Genomic DNA, 16,389 nt, shown 5'->3' on the forward strand with positions numbered 1-16,389 from the left:
GAAGGTAATAAAACGTTTTTTATTACTTTCATATTATACAATTTTACAGCACAGGGATGGGTAGGGAGGTGTAATTAGGGCACACATGCGTCTGCTGATAGGTCAGAACGCATATTCTAGGTGACAGGTTCCCTTTAAAAGCTCTTCATATGAACAAGGCCAATAAGTCTCATTATATGAGTAGAGAAGCTCCAGGGACAAAGACCCCATCTTGTACTAACATGCTGGAAGCTGGATGTATCCAACCCCAGTGCCCAGATTCTCTCATTGTTTACTTTAGAGTTTCTAAAAATGAGAGAATCTGGGCACTGTTGTTGGATACATTAGTATCCAAAGAATAAATCCCATTCCCATAGAGTCCTGTAGTAAAGACTTTGTTAGTCACGTGTTGTAGGAGGATTCAACTGAATCCATCTAAATGTTATCGATTTACAGTATGTGCAAGAAACAATAACTGTCCTGCCACAGTTTTACCATGTGTGTCTTGTATCAGTTCTATATTCCCTAATAGATAAAAAAAAACCTTGATGTCTCCAACCAAACCTGCTGATTCTGATTTTAAACTAATAATAACAATACTCTAAAAAAAATGTATAACCCTGCAGCATGTGTATAAGATCAGCAGCTTTCGCTAAGCACTTTCGGACCTTTGGCCTCTACGTATGTACAGTAAGAGTAGTGAACAATGGCTATCATGTTCCTACCCATAAAGACACCAATTGCGTCATGTGAATAATGTTTTGCTTCCGTTGTAAATTTTGTGGTATGTGAATTGTAATGTAATGTGGTATATTGTGATATGTTTCTGTGATATGTAGTGTTGATGGTATAATGTATAGTATTTATGTTAGTATGTTTAGTAAGGATATTGCTGGACTATAGGGCCAGAAGTAGTTAAGTGTAAGGACTAGCCCACAATGAGTGGGGTAAGCTGACAGGGAAAGTGACAGTTCATTCTAGGAGAAGTCAGTGAAGGCCTAGTGAGCGAATGTAACAGACGTGTAGTCGGTATGTCATGCAGGTCGCATAGAGAGGGTGGTTTGTGGCAATGGAGGAAAGAAGACAGATGGCAAGATAGCGTGAACCTCGAATGTGGCCAGAGAACAGGGTGTGAACAGAATTGTAACTAGAGACCGAGTCTCGAATGGACTGGCTCCAGATGATAGGAGCTAGAGCAACCAGACCCTTTAAATTGCCAAGGTACTGGATGTCTTCTACTGGTGCAGGACTCTAGTGACTAGGCCCCTTAACCGTCAAGGTACTGGGTTAACCGCAACTTGCGTGTGAACATAGTCAAACAACAGAGCGATTTCCTGCTAGACGTCCGGGAGTGCAAAGTTTTAATCCAGTCTTCATGGGGCCCCTAAGGAGACTGGATGTGGAACTGCAGGAAAGGAAGGTGACCGTCACAATGTGTGCTATAATGCTGAACTAGGTTGCACTTGGACTCACCAGCCCAGTTAGATCAGATGCAGTACAGAGGGAAGTTGAACTATGGCTGATAATGTTGAGTAACTGTAACATGTTGGAAAATATGTGAAAGCTATCTGGATTGTAAAATTGTGCAAGAGAATGAACTGTACAGTAAAGAGTCATTATTTAAAGTGAACTGTTGGTCTCCTTGTGAGTGTGAGTTGTCATCCTGTTTGGTCAGCTAAAGTCAGCAGCAATATGCGTCCTACACGGGTTCCCAGCTCACATGGCGAAAGTCCACACACCCAACCGGGACCAGATATTTCATGTACAATTCCTACAGAGTCTGGAATCAATCCTTCGCCCACCGCTGCACACCACTCTACACTTGGCGTAATCATCAGGATAAAGGTTTGAGATTGGAAGATCCAAGTGTTGTGGGGAAGGCAATGGCAATGTTGAAGATGGTGACCACAGTAAGGTCTAAGAAGGCGCTGATCATAGGCCCTAAGATAGCGAAGCTACAAAAGCAAACTTTGGCCATCTTGGGCGTCGAAAAAGCAGAAACGAACGAAAATCTGCCCAACACTGGAGAAGCTACGTCCATCGAAAAAAGTGCTACGCCTGGAGATGCCAGCCCATGACGAAATGTATTTGCTCCCTTTGGATGAATTGAAAGGAGAACGTCCACCCATTGGAGATTGACTGACTGCACAGAAGTGTCGGTGACCGGGAGAGCCAGTCGAAAGAGACCATACCCTGTCCAAGGGAAAGGTGTACACCTGACCGCCAAAGGATGAGCGGGATGGCTCCATTTTGTAAGGAAAATGAAGGAGTAATGATGCACCGGAGATCCTGGTTGGAATGCACCATGCTCTGGCATAGGACAACCAATAGGGGAGGACCGGGACATAGTGAGTGGCGCAGTTTTATGGCCTTGGTGGAAGTTGGGACACGACCGGGCTGCTTGGCTTAGAAGGTCTTCTGGTCCTCCGAGCCCAAGATGGAAGCAGAGGCCTATATCCCAGTCCGACCTCTAGTTCAGGTGCAGACTGAACAACTTAAAGGCCTGCTGGCCCATCATCCGGTGGCCCTATCGAAGGCCCCACCTCCTGCCTTTACACAACATCCATAGGGGTCACCTATCCCAAAGGATTCCCCCATTTCTGGAGAGAAGTCCCTTGCCATGGAGGCTGAATCAATAGCAGGAATCTTCAGGAATCAGGAGAGGGAGCCGCAGGTATTGGCATAACTGGACCAACCAGGACGGGAAGAGCTTCAGTGGCAGATGACTCGGGGAACTGTGTTACATTCTGACAATGGGTGGAGCTTTGGCTTTGTGATGGAGAAGACCAATCACAAGATTTACATTTAGGTGAACACTTGTTCCCTTCATCGTGGACCAAGCCTAAGTGAAGGAGAGAATGTGTAATTAATCAAAGATAATGGACCGTGGGGCTGTTATGCGGTGGCTGCCACCCAACTGCAGGAAGCCATCAAGGACTTGCTCACACCCCCACCCCAGCAGCAAAGGCTGATGCCGCTGTGACCCTCCACATCCTCGGGGCTTGGTGATTGTGAGAGGTAGAGCAGTGGAGACACTGCCCCAACTCTCCAAGAAGCTTCGAAGAAGGGTGACACCAAGGGGCTGTCTGAACCAGCAGCCCATCCGGCCATAATATACATGGCCCAGGGTGCCTAATCGGCCTTCTATATGAGGATAGAGCAAGCCAATGAGACTTTCATGTGAGCACGGCTGGGCTCTCTAAAAGGAGTAAAGGAAGTGGAGTTGGATTACCGAAAATCCTTGTTGTGCTAGTTGCACCCTCGACTGGAATTCCTCAAGGGAGCTCAAATCCAGGACTTTTTATTGTTAGACTCAGGTGGCTGAAGTTTTTGTGACCCCCTACCTTGTTATGTTGTGCACATTCCCTTGCTGGATTAATGAAAAAAGAAAAAATGCCAGCTTACCAAGTAGATTCAATGAATAGGCTGCTATTACATATAGACGCTCAGCAAAGGATAAATGGCAGGAGCTCTTGCCAGCAATTGATATGAAGGAAGGATAAATCCAGCGAGCCAGGCTTGTGATGAATAAAAAATCTTTTTCTGGATTTCAAATGTAGATTAAAAATCTTTTGAATAGCAGCATAATACATATACAGGCAGAGATGAAAAATTATTGCTGTAGAGCGCACGGCAAGACGCGTTTCGGCTAAACCTTTATCATTGCCATGATACACATTGCTATTTTTCTGGGGTATAAGAAGGAAAAACTCCTAAGGTAGGTGGTGCTATAATTAATTTATACGTAATTGATCACACTTGTGAGCTTCCACCTATAACATTAACTATTTAAAATCAAGTATTAACCCTAAAAAAGGCTGATACGCTAGAAGTAATGTTTCTAAACAGTTTACAATACATGATATAACAGATTTTGTATACAAAAAATTATTTCATCATATTGGCATATGCAAAGAGAAGAAACAATTGACCCTCAATATAACTTAAGCACAGCATTATATTTGTAAACCTAGAAAAAGAAAACAAAAAAAACGGACCATAATTATTAAAGCTAGGATATATTTAGACTATTAGAAAATTCTGATTAGATCTTGTCTATTATTTAAGCCTATTGGCATCCTAGTTTCTAAAGTAAATATCCAAGCTGACTCTCTATTAAGAAGTTTACGTTTTCTATCGCCCCCTCTGGTAGATTGTGTTACCAATTCGGTTGCTTTAAACCTGAAGCTGTCAAAATTGCCAGAATGAAATTGTGATAAATGTCTGGAGACCACTGATGGGTTGAAAGTGGAAGGGTTGATAGCATCAGAAATGAGCCTTCTGATTCTTTTTCTCAATTTTCCCGTTGTACAACCTATGTACTGTTTACAGCATGATGTACAGTCAATCAGATAAACAACGTAGGTGGAATTACAGTTCAAAAAATTGTTGATGGAATATTCCTTGTTATTATGAAATGAAGAGAATTTGTTAGTTTTATGCACATATTGACAACAAGTACATCTCGTTTCCACATTTAAAAAACCCTTTCAAGTTCAACCAAGTATCGGTGGTCTCCAGGGAATAATTCAGATACAGGTTTGGCGATAATTTATCCTGCAAAGTAGGTGCCTTTTTTGCCACATAAGAAATTTGGTTTTCTGCAATAATTTGTTTTAATTTCGGATCTTGGCTTAATACAGGAATGTATTTTTTTATTCTTGAGACTATTTTGTTTTATTGGAGACTATAGTTGCTGGATTAAGGGGTTCCGAGCTGCGAGAGAGTCCTACATCCTTCACCCTGGAATTTGCTCAGCCAGCCATGGACTTTGCCCTAATTGCCGACTACCTCATAGATTATGTCTCAATGCTCTATAAACTCTGCCCCAATGCTCTTGGAATTTGCCCCAATGTCCCCATGGACCTTGTCCCAAAACCCTCTTATAGACTCTGCCCCATCCCATTCTGGATATCGCCCTCATGGACTGTGCCCTCGAGCCATGTCACGTTGGCCTACGGGCCCCCAGTTGAAGGGCTTGGACATAATTCAGGGTCCCACTCTAGTGGGACCATGGTTGTCCTGACCCAAAAAAGATCATCACCCGCGATCTGGAGAAGACACTGCTGTTAAATTGTGATTAAAATTGTAAATTAAATATGATGTGATTGGTGTCTTGCTGGTCGTCAAATGGTTGAGGACAACCACTGTTAAAGAGGAGAGGAATGTAAGAGTGATGTACAATGGCTATCACATTCCTACCCCTGAAGACACCAGTCATGTTATGTATTGTAATGTGAATAATGTCTTGCTTCTTTTGTAAATATTGTGGTGTGTGAATTGTAATATAATGTGATGTATTGTGTGTTGTTCCTGTGATATTTAGTGTTGATGGTATAATGTATAGTATTTATATAAAGATGTTTAGTAAGGAAGTTGGTGGACTACAGGGCCAGAAGTAGTTAAGTGTTGGTATTAGCCCACAATGGTTGGGGTCAGCTGTCAGGAAAACTGACCGTTAATTCTATAAGTAGTCAGTGAAGGTCTAGCGATTGAATGTGGTAGACGTGGAGTCGGTCGGTAGTGAAGGTCACATACAGTGGCAACGGAGGAAAGGAGACAGAAGGCAAGAAAGCGTGAATGTCAAGTGTGGCCAAAGACAGAGTGTGAACCCTAGCAACCAGGCCCCTTGAACTGTCAAGGTACTGGGTGACTTCTACTGGTGCAGGACTCTAGTGGCCAGGCCCCTTAACTGTCAAGGTACTGGGTTAACCACAACTTGCGTGTGAACATAATCAACAAACAGAGTGATTGCTCACTAGACGTCCAGGAGTGCAAAGTTTTACTCCAGTCATCATGGGACCACTAAGGAGACTTGACATGGGACTGCAGGAAAGAAAGGTGACTGTCACAGTGTGTGCTGTAATGCTGAACTGGGTAGAACTTGGACTCACCAGCCCAGTTAGATCAGACGCAGCCCAGAGGGAAGTTGAACTATGTCTGATAATGTTGAAGCATGCTGGAAAATATGTGCCAGCTATCTGGATTGTAAAATTGTGAAAAAGAATGAACCATACAGGAAAGAGTTGTTTAAAGTGAGCTGTTGGTCTCTTTGTGAGTGTGAGTCATCATCCGGTCCCGGCTCACCTACCACATGGTTTCAGAGCACACACGGCAAAAGTCTACACACTTGACAAGGTATTATATGTAGCGTGTTGGGGCACCCAGAGACAATCCCTCTCCCACAACTACCACTTGGTGCCACTCTACACGTATGCCGACCTTATGGAGAAACAGAAGAGTCATATATCCCCTATGGATGGTTTATAGTTATAACAGTGTACAATGTTCCACCACTGATATAAATCTGATAGCCTCAAGGTTGCTTGTCCATTGGTCATCAGTAACAGACCCTAAAGGGTGCTTTACACGCTACGACATCGTTAGCTATAGCTAGCGATGTCGTGCACGATAGCACCCGCCCAGTCGTACGTGCGATGTGTGGTGATCGCTGCCGTAGCGAACATTATCGCTACGGCAGCGTCACATGCACATACCTTGTCAGTGACGTTGCTGTGACCGCCGAACAATCCCTCCTTCAAGGGGGAGGTGCGTTCGGCGTCATAGCGACATCACTGCGGCATCACTAAGCGGCCGGCCAATAGAAGTGGAGGGGCGGAGATGAGCGGGCCAAAAATCCCGCCCACCTCCTTCCTTCCTCATTGCCGGCGGGATGGAGGTAAGGAGATGTTCGTCGCTCCTGCGGTGTCACACACATGTGATGCCGCAGGAACGAGGAACAACATCGCTACTTACCTGACAACGATATTTTGTAATTAAACGACCTCTCCAAAACCAACGATTTTCGTCTTTTTTGCGATCATTTTAGGTCGCCCCAGCCTGTCACACGCTGCGATGTCGCTAACGACGCCGGATGTGCGTCACAAACACCGTGACCCCGACGATATATCGTTAGCGATGTTGCAGCGTGTAAAGCCCCCTTAAGTCCATTTCCCATTTACACATACTAACAAAGGGATATTTTTCCATATATTTAAATAGCGGCATATTCCAAAGTTGCGACATCTTACTAGAAGTTTTCCCTGAATTAGATATTTTGCTCAACATCATGTCTGACTGCAGTTAGAGATTTTTTAATCCTGTTTTGAGTATCTAAATATTTTGGTAAAATCATCCATGATGGAGGTTAAATTTAGACTGTTATTGCTGAAACGTATTGGACACTATGCAACTAAGTCTTGTGATACCTGATGAAATTCAAGTTTTAAGGCCATCTATAATCAATTGGGTTATGGTCAGACTCCGGGATCAAGTTCAGATCAAGTCCAGGTCTCGAATTGACCTTTATCTAAAGTCTGGCTAAACCCGGCAAGACTGAAGTTCCATGGGTCCACTTGAAAACAGAACCCCCATAAGTTTCCACACTTTAGAAACTACACCCCTCAATGACTTCATATAGGGGTGTAGTGAGAGTGTTGACTCCAGAGGTGTGTCACAGAATTATATACCATTGGGCGGTGAAGAAAACAAATACATTTTTACCACAATAATTTTGTTTAATCTCCAGATTTTCACACAAAGAAATGGGTAACTCTGGCACCAAAATTTGTCCCACTATTTCTGCTCATTATGGCATTACCCCACAAGTGGCTGTACAGTACTGCGTTGCCACAGGGCGAGACTTCTAAGGAAAGGAGCGCTATTTGACTTTCGGAGCACAGATTTTCCTAGAACAATTTTCAGACTACATACAGAGGATCCCCCCAAGTGACCCCATTTAGGAAATTACACCCCTTTGGAAATGTATCTACAGGTATCGTGACAATTTTGATTCCATGGGTATCTTCCGGAAACAAGTAGTAATGGATGTTGCTCAGTGAAAAATGCAAATCTGCCATTGTAGTGCCCAGTACATTGTAGTGCCCATACATTGTGCCCAGCTCGTGCTTCTAGAGACATACACCCATAAATTAATTTGGCTCTCATAAAAATATCAATTGTGGATGCTAAATGTGTTTCAGGTACACTATGGGGCTCACAAGGGAGGTGGGCATTTGGAGTTGGGATTTTTCTGGGTTTCCATTTTTTGGGGCTCCAAGGTCTTGCTCTGTACATGTTGTACACACACCCCTCCACTCCGTACATGTCATACATATGCAGCTCCACTCCGTACACATCCTATACACTCAGTTATGCTACATGTAGACCCCTCCTGACCCCGCACATAAATGTCACCTCATCCAGCTGAGGAGCTGATCATGTGACCCCTGACTCCTCCCCTCCATGTGACATCATCACAGGTCCTGGAAGCACAGAGCAGCCATATATCTAGTGTGCGGCTCTGCAGGAGGAGGTATGTGGAGATTCCCCATTACTGGGGGCATTAACCCCTTCAGCTCTGAGGCTATTTGCTTTCTGCCTCCCTTATTTCTCGCTCTGTGACCTTTTTTTCTTTTCCTTCCATATCTCTGTATCATGTTTCGGTTATTATGGGATAAGTTGTACTTTGGCGCCGCTTTCGGGTACATATTACATATAATGATGGACATATCATTTTCATATATGTCTAACTATAATTTAATATTTTTTCTTAGGCTGCTTTCACACATCCGGTTTTTGCCGTGCGGCACAATACGGCGCTCTGCAGAAAAAACGCAACCGTTTTTTTTTTTTTGCTGCCGGTTGCGTTTTTTCCCGCATAGACCGTATTGTCCCGCATGGTTTTGCGTTGCGTCCGGTTTTTGCCGGGTGCGGCATATTTAGCCCATGTGGCAGCCAGATGGAACGTTGCCTGGCACATTTTTTCGTGCGGCGAAAAAAACCGCATCGCTCTGGATCGGCGCGATGCGGTGCGATTCACAATGCAAGCCTATGGATGCCGGATGCGGTGTCCTGCGGCAAAAACCGCATCAGACCGCCGGATGCATTTTTTTGTACTGCGCATGCTCAGTATCAAGCCGCATCCGTCAAAAAACAGATGGGCCGCATGGGAAAAACTTATGCAACGGATCCGATTTTTTTCGCAGCGTCCGTTGCATAGGTTTTTGAGCCGGATTGTGCCGCTCAGCACAAACCAGATGTGTGAAAGCAGCCTTATGATGACAATAAGTTTGAATCTCCCAGCATGCACTGGGTATTCTCAAATGAACTGTCATCAGGAGGTGGCGCTGCTGTCACTCACCCTGCTTCTATCTCCTACCCTTGATCCCGTCTCATTTCAATGAACAAGGTGTTGGGGGGCAGAAGCAGTGAGGACAGTTGATGCGGGATGGTGTGAGAGAAGCTGTAGATACTTCTCCTTCATTCTTGCTGAAACAGAACCTCATCAGTGACCGTGGGAGTGAAAACTGTCCCAGCACCTCGATAACGATTCACTTGAGAATACCCATTGTATACTGGGAGACTAAAAAAAAAAATCATCGGAAGTAAGGAAACTAGGATAAGAGTAAAGAGGAAATGGTAGAGAATTTAAAATTGAAGTACATTAGAAAAATGTTGGATTATTAAATTAAATTAAATTAAATAGACAATAGTATGACATTCACTGTTAGTATTGCACAACCTCTTTAACATTTTTGGGAATGGAAAACTGGTAGCAATTACCGTACTTTTTTTTTTAAGTGTATACCACATACATATAGGCAAACCACTAGAGATGAGTGGGTTAAAATATCCACTACCGAGGATCTAATTATGAGATGGGAGTAAAGCCGTATTTGAGTGCGGTTTTTATTGTCAACGCATTTCGAAGACTATCTTCTTCTTCAGGACCATGTCGTGATGAAGAAGATTCTCTTCGAAACTCATTGAGAACAAAACACCGCGCTCAAATTCTGCTTTACTCCCATTTCATCGTTGGATCCTCGGTAGCGCAGATTTTAACCCACTGATCTCAAATGGTTCCTTTATTTTTACAACCTTCCTCACAAATGTTCTACACTAGGGCTGTGATTTTCACAACCTGATCAGGTGAGTACCATTACTCATTGTCTCCCTGCATGTAACTTGGAGTAAAGACAAAATCCCTTTCGGCGCTTCCGGAGGATAAATGGATTATCAGTGCAAGTTTGCAACAACTTCAAGAACAAGGGTTTATAAAGGGTTCAATAAAAAACGGACAATTACGTAATTGTCCGTTTTTTATTGAACCCTTAATAAACCCTTGTTCTTGAAGTTGTTGCAAACTTGCACTGATAATCCATTTATCCTCCGGAAGCGCCGAAAGGGATTTTGTCTTTACTCCATTACCCACGTGGGAGCACCTGTTCAGTACTCTCATTGTTTTTCCCGAGGATTCGTGCTGCATACTGGAGGATTAATAAGAGAGTTGATCCACTACACGGATCATACTAGCGAAAACAGAAGAAATCTGCACGGTGAGTGTAAAATTCGTATGATCATACAATCTGTGTTTACATACATCTACACTTAGATTTGGCGCCCCGTTGTTCTCTTCTTTTTTTCTTTCCTTTATTCTGTGCATGTAACTTGGGTAAGACCCTGTTACGCTTCTTGTATTTCCAACCCTGTTTGCACCAAATTCATATAGGGGGCTTTTCATTTTATGATTTTTCGACAATGATAGCACATTTCCTGAAAAAATAGCTTATATTTCATCCCTTACAAAATGCAAATAGACGGTGTGAAGGGTCAATATGCCGCGCTGCCGTATTGAAGAAACTGTCAGATTTATATGTCAGTGATTTTTCCTGAGTAAGGAGAAAGTCTTTCCGAAGCGCGTAGAAAATAAAATCACTGAATATAAAGCTGACAGTTTCTTCAATATGTCAGCATAGTGTACCCTTCTTACCATCTATCTGCATCTCCACGTGGGTCCGCAGCAGCTGTGGCTTTTGCTCATACAGTGGTTGTGACTTACAGAACCCATCAAAGTGAGCCTTGACAGTTATACCTATAATAAACCCCCGTATAAGACCCGATTTGAGCTTTCCCTTGTTTTCCAGATCTCGCTTTCAAAATAGCATTATATTTTTAAGGTGCCTTGGCAACAATGAACATACTATCATTCTATAATCACATAGTGAGATAATGATGTATTGCTTAAAGGGAACCTGTCAGGTCAAAAAAAGAGTTATAACCTACAAGCAGGAGCATGTGTGCGCTACTAACCCCTTCCTACCCCATCCCTGTGTTGTAATATTGTGTAATATGAAAGTAATAAAATACGTTTTATTACTTACATATTCCCTATGTAAATGAGCAGGTCTCTAGCCCCATGGGCGACACATCACCCCGTGGGCATTTGCATGCTTTCCATGGTATCAAGCTCTTGTGGGCGTGATACCATGGATTTACATGAGCGACGTCACCGTCAGATCCTTCAGAATGTTGCGCGTGCGCACTTACCATTCTCGCCGCCTTCTCATCTTGGTGTTTACTTGCCGGGTTCAGACATGCACTGCGCATGACCGGAACTGCAGGAGTCTTGTGAGCATGCGCAGTGCGCGTCTGAAGCCTACAAGCAAACACCAGGATGAGAAGGCGGCGAGAATGGAAAGCGCGCACGCGTGGGATTCTGAAGGAGCAGACGTGACATCGCTCATGTAAATCCATGGTATCACGCTCCTGTGGGCGTGATACCATAGAAAGCATGCAAACACCCACGGGCCGATGCGACATCCATGGGGCTAGAGACCTGCTCATTTACATAGGGAATATGTAAGTAATAAAACGTATTTTATTACTTTCATATTACACAATATTACAACACATGGGTGGGTAGGAAGGGGTTACTAGCGCACACATGCTCCTGCTGGTAGGTTATAACGCTTTTTTGACCTGACAGGTTCCCTTTAACTACCTGGATGAGAGTGTCGCTATTAACCACAGCAAAACAGCCACTTCAACTAGGGTAATGTAAAAGCTAACCTCCCAACCAATCAAAATCCAGCAGGATAGTATCAAATTGGGGAAAATGTCCCACTGGCCCAGTAGGTCAAGGCTATGTCCCAACATAAAGAGATTCTCACCAGGATTTCACATGCCAAGTTATTTACTTGAAGTCACACAGCATAGAGGCTGTCAGTCAATGCCAGTGTTTCCTGTTCTGCAAAAATTCAGTTTGGCGCCCGCAGATACACAGCTTAAGCAATTCAAATAGTCATTATTTTACCTTTAATATGCAATACACACACTTGCAGTGACATGCAGACTAGCTACTCTACCTGTTTCTCTCAATATTTAGTGATAAGCTGCATCCTCTGCTTTACTGAGAGAAACAGTAAAAGTAACTTGTCAGCACCTCGCATATGAGTGGTCATATGATGACTGCTGTCAATGGCCAGCAGAACCGAATCATGACAATGAGTTTATTAATGGCATTCTAGAGTGCTAAATTTTATCATTATTGCTCCTAATGTAAACACAGATGTAGTAATCCTGAACTTATCAGATGGCACAAGTACAGGAATACATCACCAGAACCACCGATATGACATAAATTCATCATCAAAACTCCCATCAGTACAGAAATACATAAACTGAACTAACATTACAGAAATACATCACCAGAAACACCATCAAAACAAAAATACATCACTAGAACCACTGACATTACAGAAGTACATCACCAGAACCTCCATTAGTACAGGAATACATCACCAGAACCTCTGATATCACAGACATTCATAACCGGAACCACCATCAGTACAGAAATACATCACCTGAACCAACGACATTAAAAGAATACATCACCAGAACCACCTTCAGTACAGCGATTCATCACAAGAATAATCAACAGTACAGTAATACAACTCCAGAACCACCAACACTACAGAAATAAATCACCAGAATTATCAACAGTATAGAAATACAGCATCACAAGTAGCACCAGTACAGAAATACAATACCAAAACCACCAGCAGTACAGAAATACATCACAAGAGCCGTGATCAATACAGGAATAGATCACAAGAACTACTATCAGCACACGAATAAAAGACCAGAATCACCATTAGTACATGATTACATTAGCAGAACCACCATCATTACAAAAACACAGCATCAGAGCCAACATCACTACAGGAAGATATCACCAGGACTATCCTCATTACAGAAATACAGCATGACAATCACCATCAATACAGAACTACATCACCAAAATTACCAACAGCACACAAATACATAACCAGAACCATCATCAGTACAAGAATACAGAACCATCTTCCCCTCCATACTGTGACCTCAAACAGTTATCTCCTGCCCTCTATACTGTCCCCACACTACCCAGTCTCTATACTGTACCTCCGCACACTTGTCATCATACTGTCCCCTCCTACATTTCCTCCCACTCTCTTCCCTCACATCTCTTCCTACCTATTCTTTCTTCTCACACATTTCCCTTCCCTCTGTCCATCAGAAAAGAGACAATCTTCTTCATACATTTTCCGCCCCACCCATAATGTCACCTCTCACATACCCAGTCCATATCACATTCCCTGTGCTCATAATGTCTCTTCACAAATTCCACTCCAATCTTGCCTGTACTGTATCCTCACCCGTTCTCAGCCCCTGTCTATACTGTCCCTTAACACATTGCCTCCTGTCCATACTATTGCCTCACACATTTCCTTATGCCCGTACTGTGTCCTTACACATTAATAGCATCCCAGTTCATACTGTCTCTTCACACATTTCCAGCCCACCTTCCGATATTGTCTTCTCACATATTCCACTTTTCCCCCTCCTATCCATCCTGTTTCTTGGCACACTTAAGTTGCTGTCAAACACATCCTCTGCAGGAAAGTACTGAAGTCAGCAGTATGATTAGCTGAACTGATCAGGCTACTGACATCGCCCTGATCCTGAAGTGCCATCAGTCAGGGCTTCAATTTTACTCACGCTTAAAGGACATGGGTATAATTGAATGATGTCAGCATTTTACACCTACTCTGAGCTGACTGTCAGAGGGGGCGGAAAATGCCGACAAGTGGGAGACACCTCGGACAGTTGGCTGCATCTGAGAAAATGCATGCATGAGTAGGCAGGACTGGGCGAGAAAGGAGCTGGAGTGATAGAGGTTTTAGATTTACAAATAGCTCTTCATCCTCATTTGCATATCAATCAGGGCAGGCATCAGCACGTGGGGCCCTGGACAGCCAGGGGGCCCACTCGCCGGTATCAGGGGCGGTGATCAGTTATGCGATCCCTGGACCGCGTTTCGGGGAACGCAGTTCTCAGGCTGGCAGCTGCACTTTCCTGGCTGCTGGACCTTTAAACCCGGAACTTGCACCCAGTGTTCACTGCTGAACACTCCATGCATATGTACAAAAGTTCATCTGTGGGTGGAGATACTGCGCGATGTGGTGCACTCCCATCCCACAGATGAAAGGAGCCGCAGCACCACCCTGGCCCAGAGCGGTATGTGCCTTCCCGAGAGCTGTTTGTGCACCGTAGAGCTGTATGCCTCCTACCCCAGTAACGTCCATGCCCCCCAGTAAAATGTATGCCCTCCCAGTAACGTGTTTGCCCCACCCCCCACTAATGTGTATGCCCCTCCAGTAACGTGTATGCTCCCTCCAGTAACGTGTATGTGCCCTCCAGTAACATGTATTCCCCCCCAGTAACGTGTATGCCCCCCCAGTAACGTGTATGCCCCCCAGTAACGTTTATGCCACCCCAGTAATGTCTATGCCCCCAGTAATGTGTATGCCAACCCAGTAATGTGCATGCCCCCAGTAATGTGTGTGCCCCCCAGTAATGTGTATACTGGGGGCAGCGCGGTGGCTCAGTGGTTAGCACTGCAGCCTTGCAGCGCTGGGGTCCTGCGTTCAAGTCCCACAAAGGACAACATCTGCAAGGAGTTTGTATGTGCTCCCCGTGTTTGTGTGGGTTTCCTCCGGGTACTCCAGTTTCCTCCCACACTCCAAAAAGACATACCGATAGGGAATTTAGATTGTGAGCCGCAATGGGACAATGTTGCCGAATATATGTGAGCCGCTCCGAGTCTCAGGAAAAGGGCGGCATACAAATCTGAAAAATAAATACCCCCCAGTAATGTGTATGCCCCCCAAGTAATGTGTATGCTGCCCCCAAGTAATGTCTATGCCACCCAGTAATGTCTATGCCCCAGCCTCTCATGTGTTGTATATATTCTAGCCCGATGCCCCTCCTGTGTTGTATATACTGTAGCCCCCAGCCCCTCCTGTGATGTATATACTGTAGCTCCCAGCCTCTCCTGTGATGTACAGTCATATGAAAAAGTTTGGCCACCCCTATTAATGTTAACCTTTTTTCTTTTTAACAATTTGGGTTTTTGCAACAGCTATTTCAGTTTCATATATCTAATAACTGATGGACTGAGTAATATTTCTGGATTGAAATGAGGTTTATTGTACTAACAGAAAATGTGCAATCCGCATTTAAACAAAATTTGACCGGTGCAAAAGTATGGGCACCTCAACATAAACGTGACATTAATATTTTGTAGATCCTCCTTTTGCAAAAATAACAGCCTCTAGTCACTTCCTGTAGCTTTTAATGAGTTCCTGGATCCTGGATGAAGATATTTTTGACCATTCCTGTTTACAAAACAATTCCAGTTCAGTTAAGTTTGATGGTCGCCGAGCATGTACAGCTCGCTTCAAATCATCCCACAGATTTTCAATGATATTCAGGTCTGGGGACTGGGATGGCCATTCCAGAACATTGTAATTGTTCCTCTGCATGAATGCCTGAGTAGATTTGGAGCGGTGTTTTGGATCATTGTCTTGCTGAAATATCCATCCCCTGCGTAACTTCAACTTCGTCACTGATTCTTGCACATTATTGTCAAGAATCTGCTGATACTGAGTTGAATCCATGCGACCCTCAACTTTAACAAGATTCCCTGTGCCGGCATTGGCCACACAGCCCCAAAGCATGATGGAACCTCCACCAAATTTTACTGTGGGTAGCAAGTGCTTTTCTTGGAATACTGTGTTTTTTTGCCTCCATGCATAACGCCTTTTTGTATGACCAAACAACTCAATCTTTGTTTCATCAGTCCACAAGACCTTCTTCCAAAATGTAACTGGCTTGTCCAAATGTGCTTTTGCATACCTCAGGCGACTCTGTTTGTGGCGTGCTTGCATAAACGGCTTCTTTCGCATCACTCTCCCATACAGCTTCTCCTTGTGCAGCGTGCGCTGTATTGTTGACCGATGCACATTGACACCATCTGCAGCAAGATGATGCTGCAAGTCTTTGGAGGTGGTCTGTGGATTGTCCTTGACTGTTCTCACCATTCTTCTTCTCTGCCTTTCTGATATTTTTCTTGGCCTCCCACTTCTGGACTTAACAAGAACTGTACCTGTGTTCTTCCATTTCCTTACTATGTTCCTCACAGTGGAAACTGACAGTTTAAATCTCTGAGACAACTTTTTGTATCCTTCCCCTGAACATCGATGTTGAATAAACTTTGTTTTCATATCATTTGAGAGTTGTTTTGAG

The 16,389-nt window shown here is 43.9% G+C and overlaps 1 protein-coding gene across 1 annotated transcript in view; it reads left to right on the forward strand.

Moving 5' to 3' along the window:
* The first annotated feature begins 10,159 nt into the window (after window positions 1–10,159).
* The window catches only part of LOC142312929 (uncharacterized), a 52,090-nt gene continuing 45,860 nt past the window's right edge, over window positions 10,160–16,389 (forward strand). The window contains exon 1 of the mRNA XM_075351917.1: window positions 10,160–10,316. The gene's annotated coding sequence lies outside the window, so the exon portion shown is untranslated. The remainder of the gene's footprint in view (window positions 10,317–16,389) is intronic.

The sequence above is a fragment of the Anomaloglossus baeobatrachus genome, chromosome 5, assembly GCF_048569485.1.
Source record: "Anomaloglossus baeobatrachus isolate aAnoBae1 chromosome 5, aAnoBae1.hap1, whole genome shotgun sequence".
NCBI classification, from domain to species: domain Eukaryota; kingdom Metazoa; phylum Chordata; class Amphibia; order Anura; family Aromobatidae; genus Anomaloglossus; species Anomaloglossus baeobatrachus.